The sequence below is a fragment of the Pseudorca crassidens genome, chromosome 2 (assembly GCF_039906515.1).
Source record: "Pseudorca crassidens isolate mPseCra1 chromosome 2, mPseCra1.hap1, whole genome shotgun sequence".
Lineage (NCBI taxonomy): Eukaryota > Metazoa > Chordata > Mammalia > Artiodactyla > Delphinidae > Pseudorca > Pseudorca crassidens.
The window spans coordinates 40,584,957-40,607,653 of record NC_090297.1 but is presented as its reverse complement, the minus strand read 5'-3'; the positions used below and the strand labels follow the sequence as shown (position 1 = coordinate 40,607,653).

Here is a 22,697-nt window from a genome sequence, read left to right as displayed (position 1 = left end):
GAACTACTACTTACTAACTCTTACCTTGTAAAAATTATCTAAACTCTTTGTGACTCAGTTTCCTACTCTTTCAGTTGTTAAGAACATTAAATTAGATTATGTGAAGTATTTAGAATTGTGCTTAGCACATAATAAGCCCCATGTGTTTACTATCATCATCACCTGCATTTGCATTTAAATATCCCATCTTTTGTATACTTATCAATAAACAAATGCATTATGTTTTGTCCAAATATTAATATTGGGCTGAATAGAATCTTTATTCCTATTCTACAGTTGAGGAAATTGAAGTTCAGGGAGATAAAGTAACTTGCCCAATATTACACAGATATGTAAAGGTATATAGAAGAGGGCCTTATACATAATAAGCTCTCAATAAATATTATTATGTGAAAAGTTGAAATTTGATCCTAGGTCTCCATAACTTCAAAAAACACTTCTTTTTGGTCACTCCACAAAGCTAATCAACCAGCCCTTTTTAAAAATTTTGTTGGCTAATCTGCTTTTTTGCATTTACCTAATGGCAGTGAGCAGCTGCATATCTGGAAATACAGGAAAATATATTATTATAGTTTAAGCAATTGAATAATTGACTATTTTCAGTGATGTGGCATTAAACTTTTTTGGAAAAAAAAGAACTAGAAAGTGAAATGATATATCCACATGAAAATCCTCTTAAGAGCAAAACATATACAGTAATTATATTATTAGGTGGAGCTGCCATCTTTACAAAGTTAGGTATTATATTACCCTATATTAAGGATGTTAGATTTTTAAAGTGGGTGTTTCAAATGTCTACTCTTAATTATCACTGTGTAACTGAAGCAACACATGGACTCCTGCCTGCTCTCTTCTGTCTCCTTAGATTTATTTGGAGATTGTTTTCTTAATTTACATTGAGACATTTATGTTCACAGATTCAGAAGCCCAAGCAGGGTAGCCACTGTTTTATTGTATAATTGTGGGGAAGTCTAAGCCTATTTCCCACTTCTTCTCAAACCTGGATATTACGTCTCAGTTGAGGTAAATGAACTTTGGTCTTGTCCGTTAATTCTCTGCTCACTTTATAAGGATGATGATAATATATTATTAATATTTATTGATCCCTTCTTATAGGACAAGCACTATGTTAAATACTTAACAATAATTATCACATTTATTCCTCAAAAAAATTAATATTCTCATTGACAAAGGTGCAAAATGAAGCTTTGAAAGGCAGCATAATGAGCTCAAATTAAAGCCAGGATGACTCCAGAACCTTTTCTCTCTCTTTTTATTTTTAGCATATATATTTTTTAACATCTTTATTGGAGTATAATTGCATTACAATTGTGTGTTAGTTTCTGCTTTATAACAAAGTGAATCAGCTATGCATATACATATATACGCATATCTCCTCCCTCTTGCTTCTCCCTCCCATCTTCCCTAACCCACCCCTCTAGGTGGTCACAAAGCACTGAGCTGATTTCCCTGTGCTATGCGGCTGTTTCCCACTAGCTATCTGTTTTACATTTGGTAGCGTATATTTGTGAGTGCAACTCCCTGGCTTCGTCCCAGCTTGCCCTTCCCTCTCCCTGTGTCCTCAATGCCTGCCCCTAGGTTCATCGGAAACTTTTTTTTTTTTTGATTCCATATGTATGTGTTAACATACGGTATTTGTTTTTCTCTTCCTTACTTCACTGTGTATGACAGATTCTAGGTCCATCCACCTCACTACAAATAACTCAATATCGTTTCTTTTTATGGCTGAGTAACATTCCATCATATATAAGTGCCACATCTTCTTTATCCATTCATCTGTCGATGGACACTTAGATTGCTTCCAATACTTTGCTATTGTAAAGAGAGCTTCAATGAACATCGTGCTACATGACTCTTTTGAAATATGGTTTTCTCAGGGTGTATGCCCAGTAGTGGGATTGCTGGGTCATATGGTAGTTCTATTTTTAGCTTGTTAAGGAACCTCCATACTGTGCTCCATAGTGGCTGTATCCATTTACATTCCCACCGACAGTGCAAGACAGTTCCCTTTTCTTCATACCCTCTCCAGCATTTACTGATTGTAGATTTTTTGATGATGGCCATTCTGACGGGTGTGAGGTGATACATTGTAGTTGTTTTTTTTTTTTTTTACATCATTATTGGAGTATAATTGCTTTACAGTGGTGTGTTAGTTTCTGCTTTATAACAAAGTGAATCAGTTATACATATACATATGTTCCCATATCTCTTCCCTCTTGCGTCTCCCTCCCTCCCACCCTCCCTATCCCACCCCTCTAGGTGGTCACAAAGCACCGAGCTGATCTCCCTGTGCTATGCGGCTGCTTCCCACTAGCTATCTACCTTACGTTTGGTAGTGTATATATGTCCATGCCTCTTTATCGCTTTGTCACCGTTTACCCTTCCCCCTCCCCATAGTCTCAAGTCCATTCTCTAGTAAGTCTGTGTCTTTATTGCTGTTTCACCCCTAGGTTTTTCATGACATTTTTTTTTTTAAATTCCATATATATGTGTTAGCATACGGTATTTGTCTCTCTCTTTCTGACTTACTTCACTCTGTATGACAGACTCTAGGTCTATCCACCTCATTACAAATAGCTCAATTTCGTCTCTTTTTATGGCTGAGTAATATTCCATTGTATATATGTGCCACATCTTCTTTATCCATTCATCCGATGATGGACACTTAGGTTGTTTCCATCTCTGGGCTATTGTAAATAGAGCTGCAATGAACATTTTGGTACATGACTCTTTTTGAATTATGGTTTTCTCAGGGTATATGCCCAGTAGTGGGATTGCTGGGTCATATGGTAGTTCTATTTGTAGCTTTTTAAGGAACCTCCATACTGTTCTCCACAGTGGCTGTATCAATTTACATTCCCACCAACAGTGTAAGAGGGTTCCCTTTTCTCCACACCCTCTCCAGCATTTATTGTTTCTAGATTTTTTGATGATGGCCATTCTGACTGGTGTGAGATGATATCTCATTGTAGTTTTGATTTGCATTTCTCTAATGATTAGTGATGTTGAGCATTCTTTCATGTGTTTGTTGGCACTCTGTATATCTTCTTTGGAGAAATGTCTATTTAGGTCTTCTGCCCATTTTTGGATTGGGTTGTTTGTTTTTCTGTTATTAAGCTGCATGAGCTGCTTATAAATTTTGGAGATTAATCGTTTGTCAGTTGCTTCATTTGCAAATATTTTCTCCCATTCTGAGGGTTGTCTTTTGGTCTTCTTTATGGTTTCCTTTGCTGCGCAAAAGCTTTTAAGTTTCATTAGGTCCCATTTGTTTACTTTCATGTTTATTTCCATTTCTCTAGGAGGTGGGTCAAAAAGGACCTTGCTGTGATTTATGTCATAGAGTGTTCTGCCTATGTTTTCCTCTAAGAGTTTGATAGTTTCTGGCCTTACATTTAGGTCTTTAATCCATTTTGAGCTTATTTTTGTGTATGGTGTTAGGGAGTGATCTAATCTCATACTTTTACATGTAGCTGTCCAGTTTTCCCAGCACCACTTATTGAATAGGCTGTCCTTTCTCCACTGTACATTTCTGCCTCCTTTGTCAAAGATAAGGTAACCATATGTGCGTGGGTTTATCTCTGGGCTTTCTATCCTGTTCCATTGATCTATCTTTCTGTTTTTGTGCCAGTACCATACCGTCTTGATAACTGTAGCTTTGTAGTATAGTCTGAAGTCAGGGAGCCTGATTCCTCCAGTTCCTTCTTTCGTTCTCAAGATTGCTTTGGCTATTCGGGATCTTTTGTGTTTCCATACAAATTGCAAAATTTTTTGTTCTAGTTCTGTGAAAAATGCCAGTGGTAGTTTGATAGGGATTGCATTGAATCTATAGATTGCTTTGGGTAGTATAGTCATTTTCACAATGTTGATTCTTCCAATCCAAGAACATGGTATGTCTCTCCATCTATTTGTCTCATCTTTAATTTCTTTCATCAGTGTCTTATAATTTTCTGCATACAGATCTTTTGTCTCCTTAGGTAGGTTTATTCCTAGATATTTTATTCTTTTTGCTGCAATGGTAAATGGGAGTGTTTTCTTGATTTCACTTTCAGATTTTTCATCATTAGTATATAGGAATGCCAGAGATTTCTGTGCATTAATTTTGTATCCTGCCACTTTACCAAATTCATTGATTAGCTCTAGTAGTTTTCTGGTAGCATCTTTAGGGTTCTCTATGTATAGGATCATGTCATCTGCAAACAATGACAGCTTTACTTCTTCTTTTCCGATTTGGATTCCTTTTATTTCCTTTTCTTCTCTGATTGCTGTGGCTAAAACTTCCAAAACTATGTTGAATAAGAGTGGTGAGAGTGGGCAACCTTGTCTTGTTCCTGATCTTAGTGGAAATGCTTTCAGTTTTTCACCATTGAGGATGATGTTTGCTGTGGGCTTGTCATATATGGCCTTTATTATGTTGAGGAAAGTTCCCTCTATGCCTACTTTCTGCAGGGTTTTTATCATAAATGGGTGTTGAATTTTGTCAAAAGCTTTCTCTGCATCTATTGAGATGATCATATGGTTTTTCTCCTTCAGTTTGTTAATATGGTTTATCACATTGATAGATTTGCGTATATTGAAGAATCCTTGCATTCCTGGAATAAACCCCACTTGATCATGGTGTATGATCCTTTTTATGTGCTGTTGGATTCTGTTTGCTAGTATTTTGTTGAGGATTTTTGCATCTATGTTCATCAGTGGTATTGGCTTGTAGTTTTCTTTCTTTGTGACATCCTTGTTTGGTTTTGGTATCAGGGTGATGGTGGCCTCGTAGAATGAGTTTGGGAGTGTTCCTCCCTCTGCTATATTTTGGAAGAATTTGAGAAGGATAGGTGTTAGCTCTTCTCTAAATGTTTGATAGAATTCGCCTGTGAAGCCATCTGGTCCTGGGCTTTTCTTTGTTGGAAGATTTTTAATCACAGTTTCAATTTCAGTGCTTGTGATTGGTCTGTTCATATTTTCTATTTCTTCCTGATTCAGTCTTGGCAGGTTGTGCATTTCTAAGAATTTGTCCATGTCTTCCAGATTGTCCATTTTATTGGCATAGAGTTGCTTGTAGTAATCTCTCATGATCTCTTTTATTTCTGCAGTGTCAGTGTTACCTCTCCTTTTTCATTTCTAATTCTATTGATTTGAGTCTTCTCCCTTTTTTTCTTGATGAGTCTGGCTAGTGGTTTATCTATTTTGTTTATCTTCTCAAAGAACCAGCTTTTAGTTTTATTGATCTTTGCTATTGTTTCCTTCATTTCTTTTTCATTTATTTCTGATCTGATTTTTATGATTTCTTTCTTTCTGCTAGCTTTGGGGTTTTTTTGTTCTTCTTTCTCTAATTGCTTGAGGTGCAAGGTTAGGTTGTTTATTCGAGATGTTTCCTGCTTCTTAAGGTGGGCTTGTATTGCTATAAACTTCCCCCTTAGAACTGCTTTTGCTGCATCCCACAGGTTTTGGGTCGTTGTGTCTCCATTGTCATTTGTTTCTAGGTATTTTTTTTTTATTTCCTCTTTGATTTCTTCAGTGATCACTTCGTTATTAAGTAGTGTATTGTTTAGCCTCCATGTGTTTGTATTTTTTACAGATTTTTTCCTGTAATTGATATCTAGTCTCATGGCGTTGTGGTCAGAAAAGATACTTGATACAATTTCAATTTTCTTAAATTTACCAAGGCTTGATTTGTGACCCAAGATATGATCTATCCTGGAGAATGTTCCATGAGCACTTGAGAAAAATGTGTATTCTGTTGTTTTTGGATGGAATGTCCTATAAATATCAATTAACTCCATCTCGTTTAATATATCATTTAAAGCTTGTGTTTCCTTATTTATTTTCATTTTTGATCATCTGTCCATTGGTGAAAGTGGGGTGTTAAAGTCCCCTACTATGAATGTGTTACTGTCGATTTCTCCTTTTATGGTTGTCAGTATTTGCCTTATGTATTGAGGTGCACCTATGTTGGGTGCATAAATATTTACAATTGTTATATCTTCCTCTTGGATTGATCCCTTGATCATTATGTAGTGTCCTTCTTTGTCTCTTCTAATAGTCTTTGTTTTAAAGTCTATTTTGTCTGATATGAGAATTGCTACTCCAGCTTTCTTTTGGTTTCCATTTGCATGAAATACCTTTTTCCATCCCCTTACTTTCAGTCTGTATGTGTCTCTAGGTCTGAAGTGGGTCTCTTGTAGACAGCAAATATATGGGTCTTGTTTTATGTATCCATTCAGCCAATCTGTGTCTTTTGGTGGGAGCATTTAGTCCATTTACATTTAAGGTAATTATCGATATGTGTGTTCCTATTCCCATTTTCTTAATTGTTTTGGGTTCGTTATTGTAGGTCCTTTCCTTCTTTTGTGTTTCTTGCCTAGAGAAGTTCCTTTAGCAGTTGTTGTAGAGCTGGTTTGGTGGTGCTGAACTCTCTCAGCTTTTGCTTGTCTGTAAAGGTTTTAATTTCTCCATCAAATCTGAATGAGATCCTTGCTGGGTAGAGTAATCTCGGTTGCAGGTTTTTCTCCTTCAACACTTTCAATATGTCCTGCCACTCCCTTCTGGCTTGCAGAGTTTCTGCTGAAAGATCAGCTGTTAACCTTATGGGGATTCCCTTGTGTGTTATTTGTTGTTTTTCCCTTGCTGCTTTTAATATGTTTTCTTTGTATTTAATTTTTGACAGTTTGATTAATATGTGTCTTGGCGTATTTCTCCTGGGATTTATCCTGTATGGGACTCTCTGTGCTTCCTGGACTTGATTAACTATTTCCTTTCCCATATTAGGGAAGTTTTCAACTATAATCTCTTCAAATATTTTCTCAGTCCCTTTCTTTTTCTCTTCTTCTTCTGGAACCCCTATAATTCGAATGTTGGTGCGTTTAATGTTGTCCCAGAGGTCTCTGAGACTGTCCTCAATTCTTTTCATTCTTTTTTCTTTATTCTGCTCTGCAGTAGTTATTTCCACTATTTTATCTTACAGGTCACTTATCCGTTCTTCTGCCTCAGTTATTCTGCTATTGATCCCATCTAGAGTACTTTTAATTTCATTTATTGTGTTGTTCATCGTTGCTTGTTTCATCTTTAGTTCTTCTAGGTCCTTGTTAACTGATTCTTGCAATTTGTCCATTCTATTGTCCATTCTATCTCCAAGATTTCAGATCAACCTTACTATCATTATTCTCAATTCTTTTTCAGGTAGACTGCCTATTTGCTCTTCATTTGTTAGGTCTGGTGGGTTTTTATCTTGCTCCTTCATCTGCTGTGTGTTTTTCTGTCTTTTCATTTTGCTTATCTTACTGTGTTTGGGGTCTCCTTTTTTGCAGGCTGAAGGTTCGTAGTTCCTGTTGTTTTTTGTGTCTGTCCCCAGTGGCTAAGGTTGGTTCAGTGGGTTCTGTAGGCTTCCTGGTGGAGGGTACTAGTGCCTGTGTTCTGGTGGATGAGGCTGGATCTTGTCTTTCTGGTGGGCAGGTCCACGTCTGGTGGTGTGTTTTGGGGTGTCTGTAGACTTATTATGATTTTGGGCAGCCTCTCTGCTAATGGGTGGGGTTGTGTTCCTGTCTTGCTAGTTGTTTGGCATAGGATGTCCAGCACTGTAGCTTGCTGGTCGTTGAGTGAAGCTGGGTGCTGGCGTTGAGATGGAGATCTCTCGGAGATTTTTGCTGTTTGATATTATGTGCAGCTGGGAGGCCTCTTGTGGACCAGTGTCCTGAAGTTGGCTCTCCCACCTCAGAGGCACAGCACTGACTCCTGGCTGCAGCACCAAGAGCCTTTCATCCACAGGGCTCCTTAATTTGGGATGATTCGTTGTCTATTCAGGTATTCCACAGATGCAGGGTATATCAAGTTGATTGTGGAGCTTTAATCCGCTGCTTCTGAGGCTGCTGGGAGAGATTTCCCTTTCTCTTCTTTGTTCTCACAGTTCCCAGGGGCTGAGCTTTGGATTTGGCCCCGCCTGTGCGTGTAGGTCGCCGGAGGGCGTCCGTTCTTTGCTCAGACAGGACGGGGTTAAAGGAGCCGCTGATTCGGAGGCTCTGGCTCACCCAAGCCGGGGGGTAGGGAGGGTCATGGAGTGCGGGGCGGGCTTGCAGCGGCAGAGGCCGGCGTGACGTAGCAGCCTGAGGCGCGCCGTGCGTTCTCCCGGGGGAGCCGTCCCTGGATCCCGGGACCCTGGCAGTGGCGGGCTGCACAGGCTCCCCGGAAGGGCGTGTGGCTAGTGACCTGTGTTCGCACACAGGCCTCCTGGCGGCGGCAGCAGCGGCCTTAGCGTCCCATGTCCGTCTCTGGGCTCCGCACTCTTAGCCGCGGCTCGCGCCCGTCCCTGGAGCTCTCTCAAGCAGCGTTCTTAATCCCCTCTCCTCGTGCACCAGGAAACAAAGAGGGACGTAAAAGTCTCTTGCCTCTTCGGCAGGTCCAGACCCCTCCCCGGACTCTGTCCCGGCCAGCCGCGGCGCACCAACGCCCTGCAGGCTGTGTTTACGCCGTCAACCTCAGTCCTCTCCCGGCGCTCCGACAAAAGCCGGAGCCTCAGCTCCCAGTCCCGCCCGCCCCAGCGGGCGAGCAGACAAGCCTCTCGGCTGGTGAGTGCCGGTCGCCCGATCCTCTGCGCTGGAATCTGTCTGCTTTGCCCTCCGCACCCCTGTTGCTGTGCTCTCCTCCACGGCTCCCAAGCTCCCCCACTCCTGTTGGAAGATTTTTAATCACAGTGTCAATTTCAGTGCTTGTGATTGGTCTGTTCGTATTTTCTATTTCTTCCTGGTTCAGTCTCCACAGGTTGTGCATTTCTAAGAATTTGTCCATTTCTTACAGGTTGTCCTTTTTATTGGCACAGAGTTGCTTGTAGTAATCTCTCATGATCCTTTGTATTCCTGCAGTGTCAGTTGTTACTTCTCCTTTTTCATTTCTAATTCTATTGATTTGAGTCTTCTCCCTTTTTTTCTTGATGAGTCTGGCTAATGGTTTATCAATTTTGTTTATCTTCTCAAAGAACCAGCTTTTAGTTTTATTGATCTTTGCTATAGTTTCTTTCATTTCCTTTTAATTTATATCTGATGTGATCTTTATGATTTCTTTCCTTCTGCTAGCTTTGGGGTTTTTTTGTTCTTCTTTCTCTAATTGCTTGAGGTGCAAGGTTAGGTTGTTTATTCGAGATGTTTCCTGCTTCTTAAGGTGGGCTTGTATTGCTATAAACTTCCCCCTTAGAACTGCTTTTGCTGCATCCCACAGGTTTTGGGTCGTTGTGTCTCCATTGTCATTTGTTTCTAGGTATTTTTTTTTATTTCCTCTTTGATTTCTTCAGTGATCACTTCGTTATTAAGTAGTGTATTGTTTAGCCTCCATGTGTTTGTATTTTTTACAGATTTTTTCCTGTAATTGATATGTAGTCTCATGGCGTTGTGGTCAGAAAAGATACTTGATACAATTTCAATTTTCTTAAATTTACCAAGGCTTGATTTGTGACCCAAGATATGATCTATCCTGGAGAATGTTCCATGAGCACTTGAGAAAAATGTGTATTCTGTTGTTTTTGGATGGAATGTCCTATAAATATCAATTAACTCCATCTCGTTTAATATATCATTTAAAGCTTGTGTTTCCTTATTCATTTTCATTTTGGATGATATGTCCATTGGTGCAAGTGGGGTGTTAACGTCCCCCACTATGATTGTGTTACTGTCAATTTCCCCTTTTATGGCTGTTAGTATTTTCCTTATGTATTGAGGTGCTCCTGTGTTGGGTGCCTAAATATTTACAATTGTTAAATCTTCTTCTTGGATCGATCCCTTGATCATTATGTAGTGTCCGTCTTTGTCTCTTCTAATAGTCTTTATTTTAAAGTCTATTTTGTCTGATATGAGAATTGCTACTCCATGTTGATTTCCATTTGCATGGAATATCGTTTGACATCCCCTCAGTTTCAGTCTGTATGTGTCAGGTCTGAAATGGGTCTCTTGTAGACAGCATATATACGGGCCTTGTTTCTGTATCCATTCAGCAAGTCTATGTCTTTCTTTTGGAGCATTTAGTCCATTTACATTTAAGGTAATTATTGATATGCATGTTCATATTACCATTTTCTTAATTGTTTTGGGTTTTTTATTGTAGGTCTTTTCCTTCTCTTGTGTTTCCTGCCTAGAGAAGTTCCTTTAGCATTTGTTGTAAAGCTGGTTGGTGGTGCTGAACTCTCTTAGCTTTTGCTTGTCTGTGAAGGTTTTAATTTCTTCATCAAATCTGAATGAGATCCTTGCTGGGTAGAGTATTCTTTCATCACTTTAAGTATGTCCTGCCACTCCTTTCTGGCTTGCAGGGTTTCTGCTGAATGATCAGCTGTTAACCTCATGGGGATTCCTTTGTATGTTGTTGTTTTTCCCTTGCTGCTTTTAATATTTTTTTCTTTGTATTTAATTTTATTTGTTTGATTAATATGTGTCTTGGCGTGTTTCTCCTTGGATTTTTCCTGTATGGGACTCTCTGCGCTTCCTGACTTGACTGACCATTTCCTTTCCCATATTAGGGAAGTTTTCAGGTATAATTTTTCACATATTTTCTCAATTCTTTTCTGTTTCTATTCTTCTGGGACCCCTATAATTCAAATGTTGATATGTTTAATGTTGTCCCAGATGTCCCTGAGAGTGTCTTCAATTCTTTTTATTCTTTTTTCTTTATTCTGCTCTGTGGTAGTTATTTCAAATATTTTATCTTCCAGGTCACTTATCCGTTCTTCTGCCTCAGTTATTCTGTTATTGAACACTTCCAGAGAATTTTTAATTTCGTTTATTGTGTTGTTCATCATTGTTTGTTTGCTCTTTAGTTTTTTTATATCCTTTTTAAACGTTTCTTGTATTTTCTTCATTCTATATCCAAGATTTTGGATCATCTTTACTATCATTACTCTGAATTATTTCTCAGGTAGACTGCCTCTTTCATCTTCATTTGTTTGGTGTGGTTGGTTTTTACCTTGCTCCTTCATCTGCTGTGTGTTTCTCTGTCTTCTCATTTTGTTTAACTTACTGTGTTTTAGGTGTCCTTTTCACAGGCTGAAGGTTTGTAGTTCTTATTGTTTTTGCTGTCTGCCCCCTGTGCTTAAGTTTGGTTCAGTGGGTCGTGTAGGCTTCCTGGTTCAGGGGACTGGTGCCTGTGTTCTGGTGGATGAGGCTGGATCTTGTCTTTCTGGTGGGCAGGACCACATCCAGTCGTGTGTTTTGGGGTGTCTGTGACCTTATTATGATTTTAGGCAGCCTCTATGGTAATGGCTGAGGTTGTATTCCTGTCTTGCTAGTTTTTTGACATAGGGTGTCCATCACTGTAGCTTTCTTGTTGTTGAGTGGAGCTGGGTCTTAATGTTGAGATGGAGATCTCTTGGAGAGCTTTCACTGTTTGATATTACACAGAGCCAGGAGGTCTCTGGTGGATCAATGTCCTGAACTCAGCTCTCCCACCACAGAGGCACAGGCCTGACACCCAGCCGGAGCATGAAGACCCTGTCAGCCACACTTCTTAGAAGAAAAGGGAGAAAAAAAGAAAGACAGAAAGAAAACAAAATAAAGTTTTTAAATTAAATTTTTTTAATTATTAAAAATAAAAAAGTAAAGAGAAAAAAAGAAGGAAAAAACAATGAAAGAAAGAAAGAAGAGAGCAACCAAACCAAAAAAGAAATCCACCAATTATAAAAAGCACTAAAAACTATCCTTAAAAACAAATTAAAAAAACAAACAAAACACCAGACAGACAGAACCCTAGGACAAATGGTAAAAGCAAAGCTATACAGACAAAGTCACAAAAAGAAGTATACACATATACACTCACAAAAAGAGAAAAGGGAAATATATATATATATATATATATATATATATATATAAATGAAGAGAGCAACCAAATCAATAAACAAATCTACCAGTGATAATAAACGCTAATTACTAAACTAAGATAAACATAAAACCAGAAACAAATTAGAGGCAGAAAGCAAACACAAGTCTATAGTTGCTCCCAAAGTCCACCACCTCAATTTTGAGATGTTTTGTCTTCTATTCAGGTATTCTGCCGACGCAGGGTACATGAAGTTGATTGTGGAGGTTTAATCCACTGCTCCTGAGGCTGCTGGGAGAAATTTCCCTTTCTCTGCTTTGTTCACACAGCACCTGGGGTTCAGCTTTCAATTTGGCCCCGCCTCTGCGTGTAGGTCGCCTGAGAGCATCTGTTCCCTGCCCAGACAGGACAGGGTTAAAGTAGCAGCTGATTAGGGGGCTCTGGCTCACTCAGGCTGGGGGGAGGGAGGGATACGGAATGCGGGGCTAGCCTGCAGTGACCGAGGCCAGTGTGACATTGTAGCAGCCTGAGTCACGCCATGTGTTCTCCCAGGGAAGTTGTCCCTGGATCTCGGAACCCTGGAAGTGGCAGGCTGCACAGGCTCCTGGGAGGGGAGATGTGGATAGTGACCTTTGCTTGCACACAGGCTTCTTGGTGGCTGCAGCAGCAGCCTTAGCGTCTCATGCCTGCCTCTTGTGTCTGCTCTGATAGCCACGGCTCGCCACCGTCTCTGGAGCTCGTTTAGTCAGTGCTCTGAATCTCGTCTCCTCGCAAACACCGAAACAATTGTCTCTTGCCTCTTATGCATGTCCAACCTTTTTTCTGGACTCCCTGCTGGCTAGCTGTAGCTCATTAGCCCCCTTCAGGATGTATTCACGCAGCCAACCCCAGTCCGCTCCCTGGGATTTGACGTCCAAAGCCCCAGCCTCAGCTCCCAGACCCCACCCGTCCTGGTGGGTGAGCAGACAAGCCTCTCAGGCTGATGATTGCTGGTCAGAACCGATCCTCTGTGGAGGAATCTCTCTGCTTTGCCCTCTGCACCCCTATTGCTGCACTCTCCTCCATGCTATGAAGCTTCCCCCCTGCTTCCCCTCGTTTGTGTCAGTGAAGGGGCCTCCTAGTGTGTGGAAACTTTTCCTCCTTCACAGCTCCCTCCCAGAGGTGCAGGTCCATCCCTATTCTTTTTTCTCTGTTTTTTCTTTTTTCTTTTGCCCTTTCCAAGTACGTGGGGAGTTTCTTGCCTTTTGGGAAGTCTGGGTTCTTCTGCCAGCATTCAGTAGTTGTTCTGTAGGAGTTGTTCCACATGTAGATGTATTTCTGATGTATTTGTGGTTAGGAAGGTGATCTCCATGTCTTAATCCTCTGCCGTGTTGAACGTCTCTCCAGAACCTTTTCTCTTAAACACAATATTTTTTTCTTATTACAAGTGCAATGTATATTTGTTGTAGAAATTATAGAAAATATAGATGATCGGAATGAAGAAAACAAAAACAACTCATAACCCAATTAAAAAGAAATAACCACTGTTAGCATGTTGGCAGAATTTTACTTTTTCATTTATCTCCATAGCTACCTTAGTTATAGAGATATAGAGTCAAAAATGTAAGATTGTGTACATATTATTTTTCTTAACAATTCAATAATATGAAACTACTTTGCAAACCTACTTTATCTTCCACTGGCAATGCATTCTAAGTATTTTCCACACTTTAAATATTTTTGTATAAAATTCTTTTAAAGGATTCTCAGGAGATCATTGTTTGGCTCCATCATAGTTCATTTTATCAATCCCTTGGCATTGGGCAATTAAGTTCTAGAATAAACAAAACTATAATAGAGAGGTTGGTGTTCACTATGATTATTGAGTTACACCAAATTCCCATATATGGAATTGAGGCTAAATATATTTAAAACACTTCTGAGCCATGTTAATCAAATGACCTCCAATTTATACCATTTTATACCCACTCCAGCAGTGTATAAATGTGTCAGCCTGATTACTATCAAAATTAAAAACCCTTTTCTTAATGAGATAACATTCTTAACTCGTTAGATTAGACATTTTAGGGCTAATGGCACTCTATAATTTTGTTTTGTTTGTTTTTTTTTCCTTTTGCAACTCTCCTATACATGTCCCCCACACCCTGAATCACCCTTCTCTCTCTCTCTGTCTTTCTCTCTCTGTCTCTGTCTGTTTCTCTTATAATAGTGATGATTTTTTCTTGGTTGTGAGAACTTTTAACAAAACTGATACAATTTTTATTTGAGCAGTTTTAGGTTTACAAAAAATAATTGAAAAAATAGGGCTTTGGTGGCGCAGTGGTTGAGAGTCTGCCTGCCGATGCAGGGGACTCGGGTTCGTGCCCCGGTCCGCGAGGATCCCACATGCCGTGGAGCGGCTGGGCCCGTGAGCCGTGGCCGCTGAGCCTGCGCGTCCGGAGCCTGTGCTCCGCAACGGGAGAGGCCACAACAGCGAGAGGCCCGTGTACCAAAAAATAAATAAATAAATAATTGAACAAATAGTACAGAAAGTTACCATGTACACCCCTTGCCACTCCCCTGAATTTCCCCTATTATATAACATCTTGCATTAGTGCAACATGTTTATTACATTTGATGAGTCTATATCGATAAAAATATTATCAACTGAAGTCTATAGTGTACACTAAGGTACACTCTTTATGTTGTACATCCTATTGATTTTTACAAATGTATAATGACATATAACCATCATTACAGTTTCATATGGAATAATAGTTTCACTACCCTAAAAATCCAGTATGCTTCACCTATTCATCCCTCTCTCTCTCCCTTCTCCCAACCCCCTAACAACCACTGATCTTTTTACTGTCTGCATAGTTTTGCCTTTTTCAGAATGTCATATAGTTGGAATCATACAGTATGTAGTCTTTTCGTACTACATATCACGTCCACATAGCAATGCACATTTGTTTCCTTTCTGTCTTTTCATGACTTGATAGCTCATTTCTTTTTATTGCTGAATAATATTCCATTGTATAAATTACCATAGGTTATCCATTTACCTATTGAAGGACATCTTGCTTTTTTTCAAGTTTTAGACATTATGAATAAACCTTCTATAAGCATGTGTGTGCAGGTTTTTGTGTGGACTTAAGTTTTCAGCTCATTTGTGTAAATACCAAGGGCCATGATTGGTGGATCCTATGGTAAGAATACATTTAGTGTTGTAAGAAACCACCACTCTGTCTACCAAAGTGGCTGCAAATTTTGCACACTCATCAGCAGTAAATGAGAGTTCCTGTTGCTTTGTATCTTCACTAGTATTTCGTGTTGTCACCGTTTTGGATTTTGGCCATTCTAATAGGTTCATAGCAATATATCATTGGCATTTTAATTTGCAATTCCCTCATGACATATGATGTTGAGCATCTTTTAGTATGTTTATTTGCCATCCATGTCTTCTTTGGTGAGGTATCTTTTCAGATCTCTAGTGAATTGTTTATTAATTGAGCTGTTTGTTTCCTTATTGTTGAGTTTTAAGATTTCTTTGTGTATTTTGGATACCAGTTTTTTATCTGTTATGTATTTTGCAAATATTTTCTCCCAGTCTGTGGCATACTTTTTCATTATCTTAAGGGAAAGTTTTTTATATTGAGTAAATTAATTCTTTTTCTGTTTTATAGAACTGGATGTATTTTCCCACTTTATTAATTACCTTTCAGTTTTCTTCAAAGTATTTTTTGATGTTCAGAGGTTTTTGTTTTCAAATTGTCAAATCCATAAATCTTTTTCCTTGGAACTCATTTCTTTGTGGTTAAACAAAGAAAGACCCTTTCCTTTCAAGAGCATATAGCAAATTGTTCAATTATACTCTCTTTAAAGTCTCTATGGCTTTACTTGGTTTTTCTTCCTCTCCTCCACTCCCTCCTCTCCCTCCTCGTCCATCTTTTACATTTAACCTTTAATCTACTATATTTTGACTAGTTAAGTTAGACATAGTGACCTAAATTTACTTTTTTCTCAATGGTTAGCCAGTTATTCATCATTATTTGTTGAAAAATTTATTCTGTGTCATTAGAATATAGTTTTAATACCTATAAGTTTGTAATATATTTTATTACTTGAGCATGTCCCTCTTTATTACTCTTTTTTTAAAAAGTGTTCTTGACTATTCTCTTGTGTTTTGAAAGACGATTTTTTGAATTACTCTTTCACATTCTAAAAATATATTTGGCATTTTTATTGAAGTCATATTTAATCTATAGGATAATTTGAACAGAGTTGACATATTATGATATTCTTTCCATCCAGAAAATAGTGTGTTTTATCTTTTTCTGTTCATACTAGAGTTGAGTAACTTTATTTAAGCAAGTCTTCATTTTTTGTTAAGTTTATTTGGAGGTGGTTTCTATTTTTATTGCTATTGAGCATTAGATATTTTTTCTATTATGTTTTGGAACTGGGTTTTGCTAATATATGGAGAAGCTATTTATTCTTATATGTATGTCCATTTAAATCAAGGGTTTTTATAAGACATTAGTGTTTCTGGGAACTTTAGACAGCATTCAGTGCCCTTGCATATCTCTGTATTGAAGATTCACCTATTAGAGGCAACAAGAAGAATTGAAATCAAATGGAAATCAAATCCTGTCCCTTACCTCTGTGACATGACAAATCATTTAAGAACCACTGAGCCTCAATTTACTAATATACAAAATGGGAATAATTATGTGAGAACCCAATAAAAATAATGGTCCTAATTTTTTATCAACTATTACATCATATGATAAAATTGATAGCTATTTATTATTAATTTGAGGGCTAAATAATCATTCTTATTATGCTCACAACAGCATTCTAAAGTAGATAATATTATTATCCCAACTTCCATGTGAGAAAATGGTGGCTTAGAGAAGTCCTTAGTATGTATGTAGTATTGTGGTTAATGAGAGAGTTTTGGAGGCTGGATGCCTGGTTTAAATTTCAACTCCCCAACTTACTCATTATATGACATCAGACACATTTCTTAACCTCTCTGAGCATCAGTTTCTTTATTCATTGTATGGAGAATAATAATAATGTGTACTACAGAAGTGGTTTATTTATACTGTTTGTTTGTTTTGTGGTGCTTAGAATAGTGCCTGACACACAGAAAGTGATGAATAAAGATAAGCCAACTTAACAGCTTGTGCCTCCTCCTTTGAGGCCAGAAATTCTGTGATAGTCATAGAGTCATGTGTGTTTCAGGGTCACCTTAATGGCTTAAAGGAATGTCAGAGGATCAAAATCTTTCTCCTCTAATCAAATTCTGCTTATCCTTCAAAGTTTATTTTAGGTAAACAGATTAAAGAGAGGCTTATATGATTCCATTGATCACGACCACAATTTAGACAACATTTTCTGATCAGTTAGAGCAATGACTGAACAGCAGCCCTATATCTCTTAAATTCTTACCTCCTACACCTAATCTTTTAGAAAATCCAATTGGCTTTTCCACCCACACTGCTCTAGACTGAACACTATTATCTCTTGCTTGGATTACTGCAACAGCCTCATAAATGGTCTTTCTGATTCTACTTGTACCTTCCTACTTGTGCATCTATTGCTAAAACAGTAGCCAGGGCTATCTTTTCAAACATAAATTAGATCATGTCTTGTCTTTTGCTCAAAACTCTCCAATAACTTTCCACTTTACTCAGAATAAAATGATCTTAAAATGATTTAGAACTACTTAATCTGTGCCCCCCCCACCAGCCCCTTCCTCTCTGACCTCATGACCTTATCTCATTATTTTGTCCCTCAATTACCCTGTGCCTGCTACACTGATCACTTGCTCTTCTTTGAGTATTCCAGACATCCTCCTATCTGTTTCCTTTGTCTGAGTATTCTTTCCTCAGATACATGTTTGGCTAACCCCATAGATGAGCATAGATGATATGTCTCATCAGACTGGGGAATTTTTTCTTAAATTCATTTGTGACTACTTGAGAATCTCCAGGAGTGAGCAACCTTTAATCTCCTACTAACAGAATGTATGACTGGAGAATCAGCTATGCATCTCTGAAGCATGGTAGCAACGAACTTAGAGAGCTTAACACATTGTTAAGCTAGTAGGCTAGCACTAGTAGGCACTCAAAGAATAAATTTGGGAAATGTAAATGAATTTATATGATTTATCATTCCAGGCGTTATACTTGCAATGTCTCTAATCTTCCCATTAACCCTATTAGGTAGGGATCCTTCACTGCTCTTATTTTACAAATGAGGAATCAGAAGCCAAACGGATTACGTATGGTGAAGTAGAATTCTGACCCAGGTGTGTTCCTATTTAAAGTCTATGTTTTTTCACCTCATCGGATCATTTTGGAGTTTATCAAGTAGACTAAGCTGTATTTCCTTGTTAAGCGTCAGGGTGCTGGGTAGGAGTCGTCAGTGGCAGAGCCAGTGGTTTCTGGTTGAGGCATTGAAAAAGTGACAGACTTGCCACATATGGGAATTTCCATTTGTCACAAGAGAATACAAGATGACCAGGTTCAAGAGAACATGAGAATCTCCATCCAGAGAAATTCTACTTTCCCAGCTTTATCTGGTACTAAATATTTGCATACTCCAAAATTACAGATTTGGAGGATATTCAAAGAGAATCTGGCCACATTTGAGACACAAGTTTAGTGGGGAGAGAAGAGGATCATTCCTCTTATTTTGCCCTCATACAAATGACCCAAACTTTCTTGGCCTCCACTTTCTCATCTGAAAAATGTCACAAACGGTTAAGAATTATGGTGATGAAAATTGCCATAGTATCTCCACAAGTTAATTAGTCTAGGTGAGATCAGAGACATGTTCTCAAGAAAAAGCAAACTGAAACAGGAAATAAGCAGTACCATTATATTAAGTTTTCAGATAAATAATACTCTGAGATTCACATCATTTCTTCCCTACCCCCACACACCCTTCTAAAAACACTTATCATAGACTAGAAGAGACAACCATGTATACCATGTGATCTCAACCCCAGAATAGAGGAATAATTACCTTATCCAAGCTAAACCAGTCACATTTTCTCTCCCTGGAAATTAGAGGACTATGAGAAACAGCTAGAAAGTCTAATTGATTTGCACCTGAGGCTATGATTTTGTAGAGGCTATCATGTCCACATGAAAGTAGTTGAGTACAAAAGCCTATCAAAGAGAGAGAAGAATGAAATGAACACAGCAGAAATGAGAAACTGCAAGGAAGAAAGGGGCAGAAACTATCTGACTGGTTTTTAATAACAATGCAGCCCATATTTGGGAACCTGACATCTTTAGCATTCTTACAATAAACCCCACTTTCCTGAAGGAAGCTTGGGTGGGTTTCTGATCTTTGATCTTTGCAAACCAACAATTTTTAAGCTTATGTTATAAAGGATATCGTGTATAGAATTTTTCTGCAGCTATAGAATTTTTTTTCTCAGTGACTGAACAGATCCCTTCCTTACCTTTTAAAGGACTTCTATGTAAATAAAACATTTATATGAAAGATGTCTTAGTCCATTCGGGCTACTATAAGAAAACAACTAGACTAGGTGGCTTATAAACAACAGGAATGTATTTCTCACAGCTCTGGAGTTTGGGAAGTCCAAGATAAGGCCCCAGCAGATTTGGTGTCTGGTGAGGGCCCACTTCCTCATAGATGGCCATCTTCTCCCTGTAACCTTACATGGCAGAAGGGGGTCAGGAGAGCTTTCTTGGGCTTGTTTTATAAGGGCAGAGCCCTCATGACCTCACCAACTCCCAAAGGCCCCACCTCCTAATTTCATCACCTTGAAGATTTGGATATTAAAATGTGAATTTTGCAGGAGGAGAGGGGGATAAAAACATTCAATCTATAGTCTTCTGCCTCTGCCCCCCCACCCCCAAATTCATGTCCTTCTGTCATGGAAAATTTGTTCATTCTTTCCTAATAGCCCTAAAAGTCTTAATGCATTCCAGCATCAACTTAAAATCCAAAAGACAAATATTGTATTATTTTACTCATATGTTGAATATAATAAAATGAACAAACAAGTAAACCAAACCAAACCAAATGCATAGATGCAGAGAACAGAGGAGCAGTTACCAGAGGGGAAGGGGGATAGAGGGAGGGCTAAATAGACAAAATGGGTCAACTGTATGGTGATGGATGGAAACAACTTTTGGTGGTGACCATGCCGTGGTGTATATCAGGGGTCCATGGCCTGTTAGGAACTGGGCCGCACAGCAGGAGTTGAGCGGCGGGTGAGCATGTGAAGCTTCATCTGTATTTACAGCCAATCCCCATTGCTCACACTACCACCTGAGCTCCGCCTCCTGTCGGATCAGTGGCGGCATTAGATTCTCATAAGAGCATGAAACCTACTGTGAACTGTGCATGTGAGGGATCTAGGTTGCACGCTCCTTATGAGAATCTAATGCCTGATGATCTGAGGTGGAGCTGAGGCAGTGATGCTAGCACTGGGGAGCGGCTGCAAATACAGAGTATCATTAGCAGAGAGGTTTGACTGCACAGAGACCATAATAAATCATTTGCAGACTCATATCAAAACCCTATCAGTGAGTGGGAAGTGACAATTAAGCTGCATGTGGTGGCAGGCTTTAAGTCAGAATCCGACACTTATTTTAGTCCATGAGTGGCCTGCCCATTATTTTATTTACCACTTCCATCCATGCCTCTTTCCCGCACTGGGCACTTGTCTCAGTCACAGTTTTGGTAAGCCCATGAGCTAACCCTAACCAAAATGAGTAAAAAACAAACATCGCTGGAGAGCTTCTTTGAAAAGGGGGAAAGACCCAATGATGAGACAGCAGAAGACTCTAAGGCTGCCAACAAAATGAAAGCTGCATTTAAAAGAAAATACCAAGAGTCCTACTTAAATTATGGGTTCATTGCAACAGGTGATTCACATTCTCCAAGCTCACTTTTCATAATATGTGGTGACTGGCTATACGAGGAAGCCATGAAACCTTCTAAACTGCTTTGCTACATGGAGACGAAGCACCCTGCATTAAAAGACAAGCCTTTGGAGTTTTTCAAAAGAATAAACGTGAACACGAAGAATAGAAGCAATTATTTGATGAAGGCCACCACTTCATCAAATGTGTCTGCAGTGAGAGCATCACTCTTAGTGGCTAACCACATTGCTAAAGCTAAGAAGCCTTTTACTATTGGTAAAGAGTTGATCCTTCCTGCTGCTAAGGACATTTGTCATGAACTTTTAGGAGAGGCTGCAGTTCAAAAGGTGGCACAAGTTCCTCTTTTGGCTAGCACCCTAACTAGACAAACTGATGAAATAGCAGAGGATATTGAGGCACAATTGTTAGAGAGGATTAATGAGTCTCTGTGGTACACCATCCAGGTTGACAAGTCTACCGATGTTGACAACAAGGCAACAATGCTTGTTTTTGTGTGACATATTTTTCAGGAGGATGTGCATGAGGATATGTTATGTGCACTTTTATTGCCAACCAACACTGCAGCGACAGAACTATTCAAGTCTTTGAATGATTACATATCAGGAAAACTGAACTGGTCATTTTGTGTCGGTATATGCACAGACAGAGCAGCTGCCATGACTGGACAGCTTTCTGGTTTCACTACTCAGGTCAAAGAGGCCACTTCTGAATGTAAGTCTACACACTGTGTCATCCATAGAGAAATGCTGGCTAGCCTAAAAATGTCAGCTGAACTTAACGTTTTGCATGATGTGATTAAAATTATCAACCACATTAAAGTACATGCCCTTAACTCACGTCTGTTCACACGGCTCTGTGAGGAGATGGACGTAGAGCACACGCGTCTTATATGCAGAAGTGAGATGGCTTTCTAAAGGTAGATCACTGGCCAGAGTTTTTGAGTTATGAGAGCTGTTCCAGAGATTTCTGGCAGCACATTTCAGTGACACAGAATGGGTCGCAAACTTGCTTACTTGTGTGACATATTCAACCTGCTCAACGAACTCAATGTGTCACTTCAGGGGAGAACGATAACTGTGTTCAAGTCGGCAGATAAAGTGGCTGCATTCCAAGGCAAACTGGAATTATTTGGGAGATGAGTGAACATTGTGATTTTTGACGTTTCAAACATTAGCAGAGATTTTGAAAGAGACTGAGCCAGGGCCTTCTTTCTCCCAGCTGGTGCATGATCACCTCTCTCAGCTTTCAAAAGAGTTTGAGCATTACTTCCCAACCACAAAAGACCCCCAAACGGAGAAGGAATAGATCCACGACCCATTTGTGAATAAGCCAGGTGAATCGACTTTGTCCATGCTAGAAGAGGATCAACTGCTTGAGATCGCAAATGACGGTGGCCTTAAAAGTATGTCTGAGACAACTTCAAATCTCCATATGTTCTGGATTAAAGTCAAGGCAGAATATCCTGAGATTGCCACAAAAGCACTCAAAAGGCTGCTTCCACTTCCAACGTCCTATCTTTGTGAAGCAGGGTTTTCAGCAGTGACAGCAACAAAAACGAGATTACAGAGTAGACTGGACATAAGCAACACACGTCGGGTGTCACTGTCTCCCGTCACCCCCAGATGGGACCATCAAGCTGCAGGAAAACAAGCTCAGGGCTCCCACTGATTCTGCATTTTGGTGAATTGTATAATTATTTCATTATATATTACAATTTAATAAATAAAGTGCACAATAAACGTACTGTGCTTGAATCATCCCGAAAACATCCCCCCTCCTCCCGCCCAGTACATGGAAAAATTTTCTGCCATGATACTTGTCCCTGGTGCCAAAAAGCTTGGGGACCTCTGGTGTGTATGGAAGTTGAAATATAATGTTGTACACATGAAACTTATACAATGTTATAAACCGAATTTATCTCCACAGGCCCTTGCACTCTGGGCTTGTGATGGAAGGGGCAGCCCCAGTGATCTCAAAGACACC

At 39.2% G+C, this 22,697-nt stretch overlaps 1 protein-coding gene and 1 pseudogene across 2 annotated transcripts in view; one reads left to right on the top strand and one right to left on the bottom strand.

The window, feature by feature from the left end:
• Positions 1 to 15,151, bottom strand: part of LOC137212442 (probable ATP-dependent RNA helicase DDX5 pseudogene) — a 174,164-nt pseudogene extending 159,013 nt beyond the window's left edge.
• Positions 1 to 22,697, top strand: part of AGBL4 (AGBL carboxypeptidase 4) — a 1,401,741-nt gene that overhangs the window by 573,081 nt on the left and 805,963 nt on the right. The window lies entirely within an intron of this gene.